Raw genomic sequence first — 18,408 nt, forward strand, 5'->3', positions numbered from 1 at the left:
AATAAGAAAACCATCAACTTGTTTGATTCGCACCAATAAATGTACCTGGACTGCGTAGAGGAGTGGGTCACCACAAGATATATTAAAAACCCTGAACTTTTATGATTCGCACCAATAAATGTACCTGGACTGCGTAGAGGAGTGGGTCACCACAATATATTAAAAACCCTGAACTTTTATGAATCGCACCAATAAATGTACCTGGACTGCCTAGAGGAGTGGGCACTGGGCACCACAATAAAATATATAAAAAACCTTCAACAGGTCTGCATTACACTACACATACGGCTGCTCCTCCATCCTCTCCATCATATACATGTTGGAGTTTTAGCGTGTGACAACCTCTTGTTTTTGATAATGTCAGTGCATTTTGAATATTTTTCAATTTGCCCCACACCACTGAATGTACTTTATCTATGATACGCATCTATCTATCTTGACTGCGTAGTGTGGTGGCCCCGGTACACAATTTGGTACCGAGGCCACAATATAATTAAAAAACCCTCCACGTGTCAGAATTCCACCAAACAAGTATCTGGACTGCGTAGTGGGGTGGCCCCGGTACCCAATTTGATACCGGGGCCACAATAAAATAAATACACCCTCCACGTGTCAGAATTCCACCAAACAAGTATCTGGACTGCGTAGTGGGGTGGCCCCGGTACCCAATTTGATACCGGGGCCACAATAAAATAAATACACCCTCCACGTGTCAGAATTCCACCAAACAAGTATCTGGACTGCGTAGTGGGGTGGCCCCGGTACCCAACTTGATACCGGGGCCACAATACCTCCTCCAAACATGCTACAGACAATTCGTCATTGAGATCCCATCAAGTATGTTAAAGACAGACAGGGTCCAAGTGTTATTAGTTGACTTTGTAAAGAAAAAAACTGTCCCTGTTGCACATAGTCGTGCAATGAAGACTTACTTTTTCATTTAAAGGCACGATCTTTCAAGTGTAGTGTTTGTAAGTCTAAGTCATATTATACTTTTGGTAAAATTGGTTTTTTTTGTTCCTCTTTATGTTAATTAATTAGTAATAGAATTAAAGTAGGAAATAGAATTAAATAGAATTAAAGTAGGAAATAGAGTGGTATAGAGTTGTAGTGTGGTATAGATAGAGTGGTCCACACAATATAATAATAAAACCCTCAACTGGTCTGAATTCCACCAAACAAGTATCTTGACTGCGTAGTGTGGTGGCCCCGGTACACAATTTGGTACCGAGGCCACAATATAATTAAAAAACCCTCCACGTGTCGGAATTCCACTAAACAAGTATCTGGACTGCATAGTGGGGTGGCCCCGGTACCCAATTTGATACCGGGGCCACAATACCTCCTCCAAACATGCTACAGACAATTCGTCATTGAGATCCCATCAAGTATGTTAAAGACAGACAGGGTCCAAGTGTTATTAGTTGACTTTGTAAAGAAAAAAACTGTCCCTGTTGCACATAGTCGTGCAATGAAGACTTACTTTTTCATTTAAAGGCACGATCTTTCAAGTGTAGTGTTTGTAAGTCTAAGTCATATTATACTTTTGGTAAAATTGGTTTTTTTTGTTCCTCTTTATGTTAATTAATTAGTAATAGAATTAAAGTAGGAAATAGAATTAAATAGAATTAAAGTAGGAAATAGAGTGGTATAGAGTTGTAGTGTGGTATAGATAGAGTGGTCCACACAATATAATAATAAAACCCTCAACTGGTCTGAATTCCACCAAACAAGTATCTTGACTGCGTAGTGTGGTGGCCCCGGTACACAATTTGGTACCGAGGCCACAATATAATTAAAAAACCCTCCACGTGTCGGAATTCCACCAAACAAGTATCTGGACTGCATAGTGGGGTGGCCCCGGTACCCAATTTGATACCGGGGCCACAATACCTCCTCAAAACATGCTCCAGACAATTCGTCATTGACAGACCCCAGACAGACAGGGTCGTAGTGTTATTGTTTGACTTTGTAAACCCAAAAAAATGTCCCTGTTGCACTTGCACATAGTCGTGCAATGAAGACTGACTTTTTCATTTAAAGGCACGATCTTTCAAGTGTAGTGTTTGTAAGTCTAAGTCATATTATACTTTTGGTAAAATTGGTTTTTTTTGTTCCTCTTTATGGTAATTAATTAGTAATAGAATTAAAGTAGGAAATAGAATTAAATAGAATTAAAGTAGGAAATAGAGTGGTATAGAGTTGTAGTGTGGTATAGATAGAGTGGTCCACACAATATAATAATAAAACCCTCAACTGGTCTGAATTCCACCAAACAAGTATCTTGACTGCGTAGTGTGGTGGCCCCGGTACACAATTTGGTACCGAGGCCACAATATAATTAAAAAACCCTCCACGTGTCGGAATTCCACCAAACAAGTATCTGGACTGCATAGTGGGGTGGCCCCGGTACCCAATTTGATACCGGGGCCACAATACCTCCTCAAAACATGCTCCAGACAATTCGTCATTGACAGACCCCAGACAGACAGGGTCGTAGTGTTATTGTTTGACTTTGTAAACCCAAAAAAATGTCCCTGTTGCACTTGCACATAGTCGTGCAATGAAGACTGACTTTTTCATTTAAAGGCACGATCTTTAAAGTGTCAGAAAGAGAGAGAAGACACAGGAGAGGAGAGTTGTAGCTGGGGACCTGGGGTGGAAGCTCCCAGGCTCCCCCAGCATTGCCTGGAAGTCTGAGCGTGGTGACTGAGCCAGGGCAAGGAATGTGTGCCCTGGATGAGGGGGAGAACTCCATGCCACTATAGTGAACCCAAGAGAGAGGGGGACACTGCACATGGAAGAGGCCCTGGAGTGAGGGCTGCTACAAGAGGCATGGTAGCTGTAGTGTCAGATCCTGAGGCTGAGAGTACACAGAGTGACGTGTCAGAGCACAGGAGACATTATCCCCGCAGAGGAGGGATGAGCTGCAGTTGAGAGGTCTGTTGTTGAAATAGGACATGCACACTTTAACAAACCAATCATTTCAGCGACAGGGCCTACCAAACAACTTTGACTGAAATGATTGGTTTGTTTGGGCCCCCACACCAAAAAAGCTATTCATCTCTCCCTGTACAGACTAAACAGGCTCTACTGAGGCAAGATGTCGTCCTCATCCTCAACCTCTGATTCCTCTCCCCCTACAGTGTGTACTTCCTCCTCATCACACATTATCAATTCGTCCCCGCTGGACTCCACAACCACAGGTCCCTCTGTAGTATCTGGAGGGCAGTGCTGTACTTCATTGAGGAATTGATTATTCATTTTTATAAACATCATTTTTTCAACGTTGTAAGGGAAGCAACCTCCTTCGCCGCTCACTGACCAGGTTCCCCGCTGCACTAAAAACTCTTTCCGAGTACACACTGGAGGGGGGACAACTCAGGTAAAATAGAGCCAGTTTGTACAGGGGCTTCCAAACTGCCTTTTTTTCCTGCCAGTAACAATATGGACTGTCTGACATGTCTACTTGGATGGTGTCAGCAAAGTAATCATCCACAATTTTTTCTATTGTCACAGCATCCAATGCAGCGAGAGTAGACATGTCTGCAATGGTTGGCAGGTCCTTCAGTCCGGACCAGATGTTATCAGCATCCCCGCCAGTGCCTCTTTTGGGAAAACTGAGCTTTTTCTTCGCAGCCATAGATGTGGAAGAAAATGAGGGTGGAGCTGTTGGCATGTCACGGTCCTCTTCAGAGGACAATCTCCTGACCAGCAGGTCTTTGCACCGCTGTAGATTTGTGTCCGCCGGAAACAGAGACACAACATACGCTTTAAACCGAGGATCGAGCACGGTGGCCAGAATGTATTCCTCTGACTTTAAAAGAGTGACCACCCTCGGATCCTGGCAAAGCGTACGAAGGGCTACATCCACAAGAGCTACATGCTTGCTGTAATCGCAATGGCTTACCAGCTCCTCCCTCACTTTCTCCAGCTGCTTCTGCAACAGCCTGATCAGGGGAATGACCTGACTCAAGCTGGCAGTGTCGGAACTGACTTCTCGTGTGGCAAGTTCAAATGGCTGCAGAACCTTGCACAACACGGAAATCAGTCTCCACTGCGCTTGACTCAGGCGCATCCCCACTCCTTTGCCTATGTCGTAGGTGGCTGTGTAGGCCTGAATGGCCTTTTGCTGCTCCTCCATCCTCTGCAGCATATAGAGGGTGGAGTTCCAGCGCGTCACAACCTCTTGTTTGAGGTGATGGCAGGGCAGGTTCAAGCTTTTTTGATGTGCCTCTAGTCTGCGGTAGGCACTGGCTGAATGCCGAAAGTGTCAAGCAATTTTGCGGGCCACCGCAAGCATCTCCTGCACACCCCTGTCACTCTTGAGGTAATGCTGCACCACCAAATTAATGGTGTGGGCAAAACATGGGACGTGCTGGAAATTGCCCATATTTAATGCCCGCACAATGTTACTGGCATTGTCTGACACCACAAATCCCCATGAGAGTCTAAGTGGGGTAAGCCACTGGGAGATAATTTCCCTCATTTTCTCTAATATGTTGTCAGCGTTGTGCCTCTTATTAAAGCCTGTAATGCACAATGTTGCCTGCCTTTGCATGAGCAGCCATTTTGTAGATGCTGCTACTGATGCAGCTGTTGCTGTTGCTGCGGAAGGGGATGCATCTACCCAGTGGGCTGTCACAGTCATATAGTCCTTCGTTTGCCCAGAACCACTTGTCCACATGCCCGTGGTTAAGTGGACAGTGGGTACAACCGCATTTTTAAGAGCACTGAGGACACTTGATCGTACTTCTCTGTACATTTTTGGTATCGCCTGCCTAGTGAAGTGGAATCTCGAGGGGATTTGGTACCGGGGACACAATACCTCCATCAACCCTCTAAATCCCACTCCACTGATGGCGGACACCGGGCGCACGTCTAACACCAACATTGCAGTTACAGCCGCAGTTATACGCTTTGCAATAGGGTGACTACTATCGTATTTGGTGGTCATGGCAAACGACTGTTGGACGGTCAATTGTTTGGTGAAAGACTTAGCGGTCTTACGACTTCCCCTCTGGGAAGATGACCGACTAACAGCAGCAACAGCAGCAGTGGCAGTAGTAGGCGTACCGCTGCAGGATTCCTCGGATGAATCCCGTATTGAGGAGGACTCAGTCTGGCTGCTGACTTGGGCTGCAGGACTGAATCTGATGGAGATTGTGGAGGAAGTTGACGAGGAGGGTGTTGCTGGTGTGTATCCAACTGGACCACGGGATTTAGGTGTCCCTGTACCGATGAGGGTCCTAGCCCCAGTTCCTGAACTAACCACTGAACTATGAAGGTTATTCAGGTGACGTATAAGGGAGGATGTTCCTAGGTGGGCAAGATCCTTACCCCTGCTTATTTGAGCTTTACATAAGCTACATATTGCCATACATTGGTTGTCTGGATTTGGATAAAAATAACTCCAGACCGAAGAGGTGCATTTTTTGGTCTTCTGACCAGGCATGACGATGGGCTTTTTCATCCCATGGACATCAGCTGTTTCCCCCCCTGGTGCCTCATTTACAATAACCACATCACCATCCTCATCATCAAGTTCCTCCACAGCGCCAGCTACATCATCAATAGCCTCCTCCCGAGCCACCTCTTCCCGTACAGTGATGGGAAGGTCAGGCTTGACAACCACCAACACCCTTGGACTCGCCTTGGGGATTTGTGATAATTTCTCTTTAGAAGGCAGAGTTGTTTGCTGTTTTGTTGCTGACAGCATAACTCTCTTCAATTTTTTGTAGGGGGGGGGAGGAGGAGAAGGGCTAAGATCCGTGGGTGAAGCTGAACCACTAGTCATGAACACGGGCCAGGGCCTAAGCCGTTCCTTGCCACTCCGTGTTGTAAATGGCATATTGGCAACTTTACGTTTCTCCTCAGATGATTTAAAGTTTCTCTTTTTGCTACTTTTTCTTAACTTGGGCTTTTTGGATTTTACATGCCCGGTACTACGAGATTGGGCATCGGGCTTGGAAGACGACGTTGATGGCATTTCATCGTCTATGTCATGACTAGTGGCAGCAGCTTCAGCATTAGGAGGAAGTGGGTCTTGATCTTTCCCTACTTTATCCTCCAAATTTTTGGTCTCCATTATATGTAGCACAAGATACTGCAGAATGTGTGAACTTGGTAATATTGCAGTACCAATGGACTTATACTGCTGGATTGGTTTTGCAAATTTGGTTATAATTATTATATATTATTTTTTTTTTTTATTTTTTTTTTTTTTTTACTTTTTTTTTATTTTTAAAAAACTTGGGAATAGTGGGGAAATAACTATGCCCTTAGAAGCACAGAGCACAGGACACAGCACCACTGGACTGAACAGGACACGGCACAGGACCCAGCAGCACTACGGAACTCAGCAGGACAGAGCACAGGACACAGCACCACTGGACTGATACTGCAGAATGTGTGAACTTGGTAATATTGCAGTACCAATGGACTTATAATGCTGGATTGGTTTTGCAAATTTGGTTATAATTATTATATATTTTTTTTTTTTTAAATTTTTTATTATTTTTTACTTTTTTTTTATTTTTTAAAAACTTGGGAATAATGGGGAAATAACTATGCCCTTAGAAGCACAGAGCACAGGACACAGCACCACTGGACTGAACAGGACACGGCACAGGACCCAGCAGCACTACGGAACTCAGCAGGACAGAGCACAGGACACAGCACCACTGGACTGATACTGCAGAATGTGTAAACTTTGTAATATTGCAGTACCACTGGACTTTTACTGCTGAATGTGTGAACTTGGTAATATTGCAGTACCAATGGGCTTATACTGCAGGATTGGTTGTGAAAATTTTGTGGTAATTAAAAAATATTAAAGTAGTTTTTGGTATTTTTTAAAAAAACTTTTTTTTATTTTTTTAAACACAGGGGAATATTGGGGAAATAACTATGCCCTTAGAAGCACAGAGCACAGGACACAGCACCACTGGACTGAACAGGACACAGCACAGGACCCAGCAGCACCACTGACCTCAGAAGGACAGAGCACAGCACACAGCACCACTGGACTGATACTGCAGAACACAGCACAGCACAGCACAGCACAGCACAGCACAGCACTAAACAGCACAGCACAGCACAGAACTAAACAGCACAGAACTAAACAGCACAGAACTAAACAGCACAGAGGACCACCTAACACACCCTCCCTCTACCCTGATCAATGCCCGAGTGAAGATGGCGGCGACTAGCGGGGAATTTATAGGATCCGAGTATCGCGAGATCCGACAACGGGATTATGAGTCAGAGCCTCAGTTTCACTTTTGAATTTGGCGCCAATACCCGGATCTGTCTCGGATCCGACTCGGATCCGCAACGTTCGGGTGGGCTCGGATTTCAGAAATCCGAGCGCGCTCATCCCTAATAAAAATAGACTTTGTGGGCCTGAGTCATTAAGGTGAGCAAAAGAAAAAAAAGGTGTAAATGTGCTCCTGGACAAATTGTGTTACAATGCAAGTGGTGCGAATTAATCTGTTATTTTGCACATAAGGATAATACTGGCTGCTTTTTCATGTAGCACCCAAATACTTGATAGCTTTAAATTTACACTGACATTTAAAGTTGATCTATGATATGCTGTATCCCAACTATAAATCTGTCCCCACATATTAAATTTACCTCCCCTCCAATGTATCATGGTTTTGCCAAGGTGCAAAGTTACTCCTTTTTTATGCTTTGTTCTCCTTAAAGACTGAGGTCCTGTGATTTCTGTATGTGGTAATGACAGGTCCACATACAGAGCAAAGCTGTTGTAGAGAGAACAAAAACTGCCAGGAAGACATTTCATTAGTTGCCCTTTATTATGAATTATTATTATTGTCAAACATGTTATGCAGCTCTGTACAGAGAATATTTATAATTTGCATTAGTCCCTGCCCACACTGAAGCTTACAGTCTAAATTCCCTAGCACACAAATGCTAGGGTCCTTTTTTGTCAACTGACAAAAGATCTACCAGTATGTTTTTGGAACGGGGGAGGAAACCGGACCACCCTGAGGAAACGCACAAAAACACAGGGAGAGCATACAACTCCACACACATAGGGCCCTCTTTGGCATAGGATTCATGACCCCAGTGCTGTGAGGCAGCAATGGTAACCACTGTGCCATCGTACTAACCACTGTGCCAACATGCTAACTACTGTGCCACCATTTATCACCATTACAACAATGATGTCTACTTCTGGATGGTGTGGGTAAAAGGGGGAGGGGGGGGGGGGTGGACTCAACCTGTTGATCATTAAAAGTACCAGTTTACAGTACAAAATTAGCACACAAGTAACATCAGTAAGTGCCATACGTAACTTAGAGAGGAGCTACAGTAGGGTTGGGACATATATTGCATTGAGTGCAAATGACAGCCAGTCTACCGTTCACGCACAGTATGATTGATTGTAAAGTATAACCTTTCACATTAAATGAATTACGCTTTAGAAAATACCAAATATATACAGCTGTTGTAAAAAAAAAAAAAAATGGCACGCTTTGAAAGAAAAAAAAAAAATCATGAAACTTTTAACCATGTAAGGTTTATAAAGCATTTGTAAAAAGACAATTTGCCCGAGGCAAGATAAACATAACATGTGAGGCTACTCACTCAAACTTTTACTTTGACAGTTATGGGCGTGCTTACAAATCAAAATTGTTTCATACAAGAGCTGCAGAATGTTGAGAAATATATTCCAATATTTTACCTGCAGCAACAGATTTACAGTGACCTATACACAAAGATTAGTACATTTCATAGCTAAATATACTCCATGTACCCATTCACAATTCATTTACACCTTCAGCAAGCCTACACCTTCATACAACTAATAAAAAACTAAAGGAGAGCACACGTACCATTAGTACATACAACTAATTAGATTTAATTTTTTTATTGCTTTTTAGATATATGTGCTATGAATATTTGAAGGGACATCATACTGAAAATGTCATTGGCAACCAAAAGTTAGAAAAAGAAGACTGAAAAAGATGAACTTTGAAAATAACATATTTGCAATAACAACAAGGGACCCCAAAAGACATACAATCGTTTTACAACACTCAGCGCGAATGCCGTTTTGTGATGTCCTAAGCCTATTTCTGCACCCCTTTACATGGGAGTGCATGGTTAGCACTTAACGATATTGTTGACTGCATTATACAGGTGACAGATCTGGCCATTGCCGCTTTAAAACCGTCAATTTCAATCTGGCCATTGTAGGTGACGTCAATCGCCCTGGAGATATTTAGAAAATTGGAATTTACAGCTGACGGCTAGTTAATGTGTAGAGAATTTTGGATGTCACTTATATGCTATGTATATATTCAATCCCTGTCACCTTATAGTAATCTGATTTTTTAGGTTAGTCTAACTTTTGTCGGCTTGATTGCAGATGGAATAATCACTACCACTGAGACAGTGTCTCCATCCTCCTTGTATTAATTAATTGATGATATGGAGAATCAAAAGATTGACCTATAAACATGTGAACCATAATGAAATATCTGTAGCCCTCAATAAACACTAGTTTTTGTAGAGATTGTCTGTTGTTGGGCAACAAGGGGAGTTACCTTGATACATTTGCGATCTGAACCTATTTTGATTTTTTTCACGAGTGTTAATTTAACACAAAATAACTAATAACACACTCCAGGGCATATTCAATTGTTGTTTTTCCGCCGACAATTGAATACGCCCCTCCAGTGGATGCTAAACATAGATAACTTCTTCAAGCTCCTCACCCTCATCTACAAAGCCCTGCTATGTCCGCTGCTCCTAATGTTTCCAACCTTATCTCCAAACCTTATCTCCATTCATACTGCCTCTTTGTCACACTTGAGGGCTCTGAGAACTTCCCGAAAGGTTGCTTGGGTTGGTGCTACCCTTCTAGAGGTGCGTAATCTAACGGAGAGGAAGGTGTTCACCAGTGACTCCCACAACGAAGTATGGGCTTAGCGGCTCCCTAACTGCAGGTCGCGGTCCTCACAGAGGGTCACAAGCGAACCTGGAGAGAGAACCACCAGTCCCTGCATTATGCAGGGACTGGAGACACAAGGAAGGCACAGTGGGGCTTGGGAGCCCTAGAATGTGGATGGCTGAGAGGTGAGATGTTCTGCAACCGTGGTTACCATGGAAGTCCTGTGGAGCTGGAAAGCCCCTAGAATCTGGATGGCTGAGAGGTGAGATGTTCTGCAACTGCGGTTGCCGTAGAAGTCCCATGGAGCTCGGAAGCCCCTATAATCAGGATGACCGCGGGGCAGAGCCAGCTTAACAATACGGCTAAAGGGGCTACAGCCCAGGGGCCTCGGGCAGCTGGGGGGCCCGTCGGCATCCATCGGGTCGGGGGTGTCCCCGCCCCCAGCTCCGACTGTCACCTGTTCAAAGAGAATGGCAGTAAGCTAACAGCAAATGTTATGCTGTTAGCTGCCTACTGTCACTGTAGGATTTACGCGGCGGGCAGTAATCTCCATATGAGGAGATCTCGTGAGAGTGAGACTATGAGTCATAGTCTCGTAAGCCGAGTAAGTGCTACAGGGAGTGGAACAACAGAAGTAGGTAAGCTCATGGCTGGGGGAAACCTCATGGGGGGGAGGCCTTCACAGTACCCTTAGCCCGGGGGCCTCTCTTCCCTTAATCCAGCCCTGCCGAGAGGTGAGATGTTCTGCAACTGCGGTTGCCGTGGAAGTTCTGTGGAGCTGGAAAACCCCTAGAATCAGGATGCCCGAGAGGTGAGATGTTCTGTAACTTGTCTTAGGCAGAGAGAAGCACCAGAGAGTAAAGCGCAGACTGATAGCGAGACCTTCCGGGTAACAGTCAGGAAACAGCAAAGATGAATGAAGGAATAACACAGCACCGGGATACTGCAAAGCAGAGGGGAGATACTGGAGCCAAATCCTGGGATTGACTGCTCAGTAGGAAAGACCTGAAGATCTGGCACCATTTGCCTTCAGGAGGTGTCTTTTATAGTGGAGCAGGCCAGCTGATTGGCCAGTTTGAATGATGAAGATGCCGGGTCAGCGCATCCGCAGAACCAGGCAAGATGGCGAAAGCACAGGAGAGCCGCGGCGTCCGTCCAGGGAGATGCTGCCAGGGATGACCAGGCAAGTGACAGTGGGAGCTCCCATCAGTGATCAGCGAGTCTGAGTTGTGTAACTCTTGTCCTCTTCGGTCAGCTAACAACCACCGCCTCAGCTCCCTTCTGATTACCATATCACACTCCTACATTCAAAATTCCTCCAGTGCTGCCCCCATCTCCCTCATTCTATCTCCTAGCCTGCAAAACTTCACCTGTTCAAGAAAGTCTATCCTTCCTCTGGCTAACCTATCCCCTGCCCTCCACCACCTGCTTCTTTATGATCCTTCTTCACCAATCATAGCACAACTTACCCTCATTCTCATTCTCTCTGTCTCATATGTCGCTTCAGATTACACCCTGTCTCCCCACTTTGTATTTCTTGCTAGTCTGCCCCTTCCATCTAGATTGTAAGCTCTTGTGAACAATGCCCTCTTATACTCATGCCCTCCTCCTTCTGCTATTTTTGCCTTTAGCACCCTTACCTAATTTCTGTTCTGGACTTCACTTTTTCCTCCTTGCCCATTGTACTTGCTCTAAACTGGGTTTACAGCACTTTGTTTTTGCATTGCCCTGTATGCCATGCTTAGTCCTATGTACGGTGCTGAGGACCCTTAGTGGTGCCAAATAAAAGATAATTAATAATAACTTGAGGCTTATCACGAGTATCTGTGTTAATGCCATTAGGGTCAATACTGTATGCGAATATACATGAACCTCTACTTGGAGACCTCAAATGTAGACAAGATTGTGGTGAAGGAATGAATAGTGGCACAAAATGAAAGCCCCTACGACCTCATTAAATTAGGTTTTGCTATCCCTCTGGGTTTTTCAAGTCCCAGAGAATATTGGAGACTAGCATACAGCGACTGTCCTGGCAGCTTGTATGCAGGAACTGGTGGTGACACCAGAGGAAGGACCCACATTGTAATGCTTTTAATGCTTTTAAACCTGGGGTGGCACAGCAATAGGAGAAAACATGCCAGATTGGACATCCTCATCAACATTAAAATGTAGAGGCGTAATAAAGCAAGTGAAAGGGAGGTAGCCCCCAGCCACAATGAAACATTTATTGCATTGCTTTGGAATGTCAGGTTATCCTAGGCTAATGACATGATGGTTACATCCAATTTTGGGACCACCTATTCGGCCAAACCACCCACTGCATCACAACATTTTTCATAATGCGGCTGGGAGACTGGCTTCCTAAAAAATGTTTTCTAGAATTGTGATCCACAGCACACACACTGAAACCTTTCTCTTGCCCTTAATTTTGGAAAGCAAACAAAATAAATATACAAGACAGCATCATACCTCCCATAACGGCATATTAATGATATACTGAAACATAATCATCTTGACGTATGAAAAATCGGTAGAAACCAAGGCATTGCTGATATCTATAAGGCTTAACACCAACTCTGGACCCCTAGAATGCTTAATACAAACTTTAAAAAAGTTACAATCTTTATATTATATATTTAAGGTTTGAAATGCTTGAACTACATATTGGGGCTCATTTAGAGTTTGACACATTCGCACATTGAATGTATGTAGGAAAAGAAGCACCCAAAAAAGCATACTTTCCCATATATGCGAGTCAAGATGCTCTTAGCTCAAAAACAGTAGTATTTATTTTACGCCAGTGTGTATACTTAGAGATGTAGCTCCACTCCTGCTACTGCTAATAGCTGCATTACTCTATCATAGTGTCATATACACAGGAGAGAACAGTCTATTGACAGTTATTAATATATCCAACTCACACTTTTCATATAAAATATAAAACTCATTTGGGAATTTTCTCTTCCACAGCAGTCCAAATGGAAATGTCAACTGAGTAATGGAAATAGACGGCCAAAGAGCTGATGAAGAAAGTACTATAATCTGCGGGGATAGATACTGAATCAGTAGCAGCTAGGCAGTGGTGATGGTACTCAGGAGCGCTGATGGGGGGTCCAGTCCTGCCAGTGTAGTGTATGTTGTGTACAACTGCGTTGGCCACACTACCAATAAGGTGTTGCTGAGAAACAGGAACTTTTTCTGTGGAACTTCTGGTCATGAGCAGTAGACTCTCTGGAAAACCACAAGGAAAGGAGCAGGAAGGAGGTTGTCTGTCAGACAAGTGGTGGACAGCTGTGGCAGATACAGACAGCAGTGATGGTAACGGAGTCCAAATCATCACAATTACCAGTGTCTACTGACTGTATTATACTGGAGAGCAGTGCTCTCCACACCTCGCTGCCACTGTCTCCAAACGCTAAGCGATTGGATGAGAACAACGACCTGGAAGTGTTTAGCAAGGTAGAAAAATAAGACTACAAAGAGATTACAAAGTTTATGACACTTCAAAAAGCTTTCATAATTTTGTTTCTGTTGTTCTAGAGAATGCTCCACTGTACAGATATGTACAGCAGCTCTTAATCGGTCTGTAACAAACTAGAGCTCAGTAAGCAGTCTGTGATCTGCTGAATGCTTGGAATTAAATGTAGGATCATCTCATTGCACTTCATGGGGCAAAGGCGTATTATAATAACTGACTATAGGTATTTATGAGACAGAAAAAAAGTATTGATGACTGAAAATGTAGCACTTATCCATAGGACACCATGGGACTGGGCAGGGGTGCCAAGAGAGGAGGTGGTGGCTACGACCCCTTCAGAAGTGGCAGTGGACAAAGTCTATCCTGAGCATCTATGGAGGGGCCTCCAACAAGTTGCTGTACTGGGCCCTGTAACCCATCTTGGCGGCCATGATGATAATTGTTGTGAAGATACCAGGGTTGGTATCCTCAGTGGGTTCTTTTAGTCACTCAGGCACAACTCCAAAAGTGTGAAAGAAGTAAATTTAAATTATTTAAAAATTCACATGTCACAACAATAGTTCCAGTTTACAGCCAGGAAGTAACTCCAACGCTTACAGAAAGCACCAAGAGATAACTGCAATAAAGTCTGTGGCAGCTACAGGACAGTAGCAGACAAGCCTTTAGTCAGCTGTCGAAATAAGGAATAGCTCCCTGTCTCATGGCTAAACCAACTATGGATAGATCAGACACACGGAACCTGCATCCATGCTCAGCCTTCCAGCAAAGGAGCGCACCATCAGAAAGTTTACATCTTCTATTTATACCCTTATTGTAGTGATTTTTCTTATAGTGAGCTGGATGGTGCCATGATGTCTGGATTGGTCTGGTCGTATGTTTATCCTATCTTTACCCAGACAATAGGGCTCACTGAGAACGTAATCAAATTGCTTCCCAACACACACAGTCTGTAAAGTTTATTAAGTACCAGTGATTATAGTGATTAAAGTATGAACCCGCATTACCCCCGACACCCACCTGGCTGCTTTTTAAAGAACCCCCAGAGAGAATTTATGCAACCATAAACATTTGATTAACAGAGTCAACTAGATAATAAACTTTTACATAAACATCACACACAATATCCTTATACAATGGTCCCCTGTGAAGATATGTGTATAAATCTTATTTATCTATACAGTGAGTCTACACAGTGTTGTTATGCTATTGCACAATGTACACATATTTTGTGCCTATCGGCAGGAGAAAAGCGATGTTTGGAACTGTCCTTTGTGGTTCTCAAGTTGGTCGCCCTCCTTCCCCCACAGTCAACATCATTGGCACATCATCCCAGTCATCATCCTAAAAAGCTGGTGATGCATCCATAATTATGTTGCAATTATATGAACATCCCCTTACTGTATTCAGCTTATGCTTGCCCTCCCATATCCCCACCCCCATTCTACCTCTCCGAGCAAATGGGGATGCAAGTCAACGATACTCAAAAATATATGTGTAACTCCAAATATAAGATACAGTATAGTTTATAAATCGCAATGGGTCCTAATAACTTGGTTGCTGGGTCACTTTGACACTAGTAATTAATTATGGGTTTTTTTGCTATAATTTTTTCTCTAAATCACAGAATTGCTAATTACACTTTACAAAAATGCTAATGTGTTAATAATAACCAATATGCCATACCTATATATAACAATTATTATACAATATATTATTTATTTGCCATGATAATTTCTATTATTAGCTTAAATTGTAATATATTGGTCAAATGTACTCATGGAAATATAGATTTTCTGAGCACCCAATCCTAAAACACACTGGATATAAAAAAAGTAAAAGTCTGCATACTCTGAATTTGCAGGTGTTTGTGAAAGTAGAGTCTGAACTGAAGAAAAATCATTAAAGACCATTTTCCACTTTTTAAATTCATTTTAGACCCCGCTCCTGATTGGTACCTTTCAACAATAAAATCCTGTTGATGTTCTTACGGACCATGACTACCTCAGTGGGATGCAACCAAGAAATCCTTTAGGAACAACTGATCTTTATTTGGGGTTAATCACAATGACTTTCGTTGCTGCCAGGTGAATGCTAATTACCGTTGAACATGATTTTGATGACAGCTACAGGCCCATTATAAAGGATGTGCACATTTTTGCAACCAGAATATTGTAGTTTTTTTCTCACTTTTTGGGCCAAAAAATTATATCTTTGATTTTCACTTAAATTTTGTTGGTTGCAAGGTCACATTATAAATGGAAAAAGGTCTAACATAATTTATCTTGATTTCAGGCTTTACACCAGAAACACGTGTCTGTAAGGAGGTTTTTTTTAATTCAAGTATTTTTATTGGTGTTTCAAAAACACAAACATACAAACAAAAAACATACAAAGAAAAACAACCGCAAGTATACCTCAATCAGAGTAAGGAGAATTATCCATGTAGGTACATCACAGAATTACATTACATGTGCTAGACACGTTAAGGAACATGAACCAAATATGCCCATGCATACATATCCCTTTATGTAAAAAAGGGGGGCTTACACATTTTAACCATGGGCCATAATGGTGCAGCTAGACAATGCATGTGTGTTACAGGGTATATGACATTTAACAATTGACATTTGATCCGAGGGACCCGCATTCTTAACAATTCGGGACACACCGTCCCAGGGGGAGTAAGTGCACCTATACCATATAGCCTCAAATTTCTTTAACGCCTGTCTGCAGGTATACACAAATTTCTCATACCCTATGGTAGTGTTAACCAATGCTTTCGAATCCTAGGACTTGTTAGAGCCATCCAGAGTCTCGCTATGTTGACTTTAGCTATCATAGACAGTTGAGAAATATAGAGTTGTATCAGCTTGTAGACCTTGCCCTTCAGGCGCAGCCCAAACATACAAGTGACAGGTGACCGCAGAGGAACCTCAATTCCAGTTTTTTAATACAATAAAGAACCCTACGCCAGAAGGTTTGTATGTGGGGGCATTCCCAAAGAAGATGCCAAAAACTACCAATTTCCGAGTTACATTTCGGGCAATTTGGAGTGTTATCAGGGCGGAATTTTGAGGGTCAGATAGGTCCTGTTGAATAATGAAAACTTAAATTTGTTGGAATTTTAAGAACGCTGTGTAACCACTAGAGCTGTCCTGGACAATCCCCCAATCTTTGTCACTTAAAGGACCGATATCTATTTCCCACTGGTTTCTCAGGTCATCTAAGTCGCTAATCATAGATTTATATAAGAGGTATGAGTACATATGAGAGATCAGGCCTTTGTGACTAAGGGGCTGCAGTTACTTTCTCAATGGGGCTACACCTGCAAGGATGTTTAGAGTTTTCATAACCACTATGCATTTTTTTATTATTTATATAGCATACACATTTTGTACAGAGAATATTTAGTGAATCATTCAAACACAAGGCCCCAGAGCTGTGAGACAAAGATATTAACCACTGTGCCACCATATAGTTGACATATAGATCTTTTTACTGATATTAGTTTGATATTATGCAACTACATCTTAAATACAATGACCTGCTCACAACAATGTACAAATAGTAATTCTTTTTAACATAACAGAAAGTCATTTTTAACATATCACAGACCATTGAACTAGCACCAAATTTGGTAATGTAGATAAAAATATGTGTAGAATGTACTTTAACCAGGAGGTAAAATCTCACTCACAGTAACTGTCACAATCGTCTCTAAATAACATTTTATAACAAAAGCTCTCTTTGTTTAACAACAAGGTATAAAAAATAATATGATCTATATTAATAAAAAAAAGAAGACATGGGAAGAATTTTACCCCATGCTGAAAGACTAGTTCACACATATGCAGATTTCATGCTGTGAACATATGAGTACCCGATAAAACAAATGTATATAAAATATGTGTATATGGGGACATTTACATCTCTGCAGACCTGTAGTCATGTGTCATAGATTGTATACAGAAGACAATCATTGCATTTCGGCCTTGTTAACATGAACAGACTTGTGGAACTTGCAATTTAATTGCTACATTTATATCCAACGTGACCACTGCTTTTATTCTTATTGCACTGAAGCGACAATAGAAAATTGACATAGTAAATAAGAGCCACTTTTCTCTCCCTGTGCTCCCTTTAGGTCCTCGGCTTAGTTAGTGCATGTTTTCCATGCTGGAGACAGAAGGAATGTGAATCATGCACAGACCTGAGCACTGGGAACAAGTTTAAACACTGTGACTTATAAATGCAGCAGGCTCGTGCTTTGTCAAAAGCCTATAGAACCATTTATTTCATAAATTACATACAACCATTACCACAAATAATCTCAGCTCCTATCGTATTAATCAAATAACATACAAATGCAAACAGACCCGTAAAGCCATTGCTGCAGGGCAATTTACATAAAACAAAAACAACAGAGGAAAGTAATTGGTTTACCACCTCCCACAGTAGCTTTTGTGTTGATAACTTGTTTATACATTTATGTCATTCAATACATGTAACATATTATCTAATGACAGCTGCCAACTGAAAGGGACTGCTTCAGTTATGGGTTGTGTTCTATCAGCACATATCAAAATCTGCCACCAGACAAAAGGGTAAAAATGACCCTGGCATTTGCCCCTTGCTATCGCTGCGTACACTCTGAAGAATTTTCAGACTGCCGTGTTATCTATAACAAGTTTACTAACTACTGAAGGTCCGATCTCTTAGGTGAATCATGCGCGCACACTGACACGATTTACCTTCAGATCTGTGCCCTTCATCTGGTCCTCTAGTCGTTTAGAGAATGACAGCACAATAGTCACTTATTTATTCATTCCTGTCAAACTGATTAAAACTGGGAAAGGGGACAGGCATAGCATAGTGTGAGCACTTACTAGCACTACTGACTGAAGCTGAACATGGCTTCCAGGAAAGGAAGAGCAAGCACTGTTATTTACCAGTTCTCATCAAAGAAGTCCTGCACAGAGGAGGAAACAGGTGGAGCTGGGTATTT

General features: G+C 42.5%; 1 protein-coding gene across 23 annotated transcripts in view; it reads right to left on the bottom strand.

Moving 5' to 3' along the window:
• The window catches only part of DST (dystonin), a 474,923-nt gene that overhangs the window by 239,390 nt on the left and 217,125 nt on the right, over positions 1-18,408 (bottom strand). The window lies entirely within an intron of this gene.

Source organism: Mixophyes fleayi, chromosome 3 (genome assembly GCF_038048845.1).
Source record: "Mixophyes fleayi isolate aMixFle1 chromosome 3, aMixFle1.hap1, whole genome shotgun sequence".
Lineage (NCBI taxonomy): Eukaryota > Metazoa > Chordata > Amphibia > Anura > Limnodynastidae > Mixophyes > Mixophyes fleayi.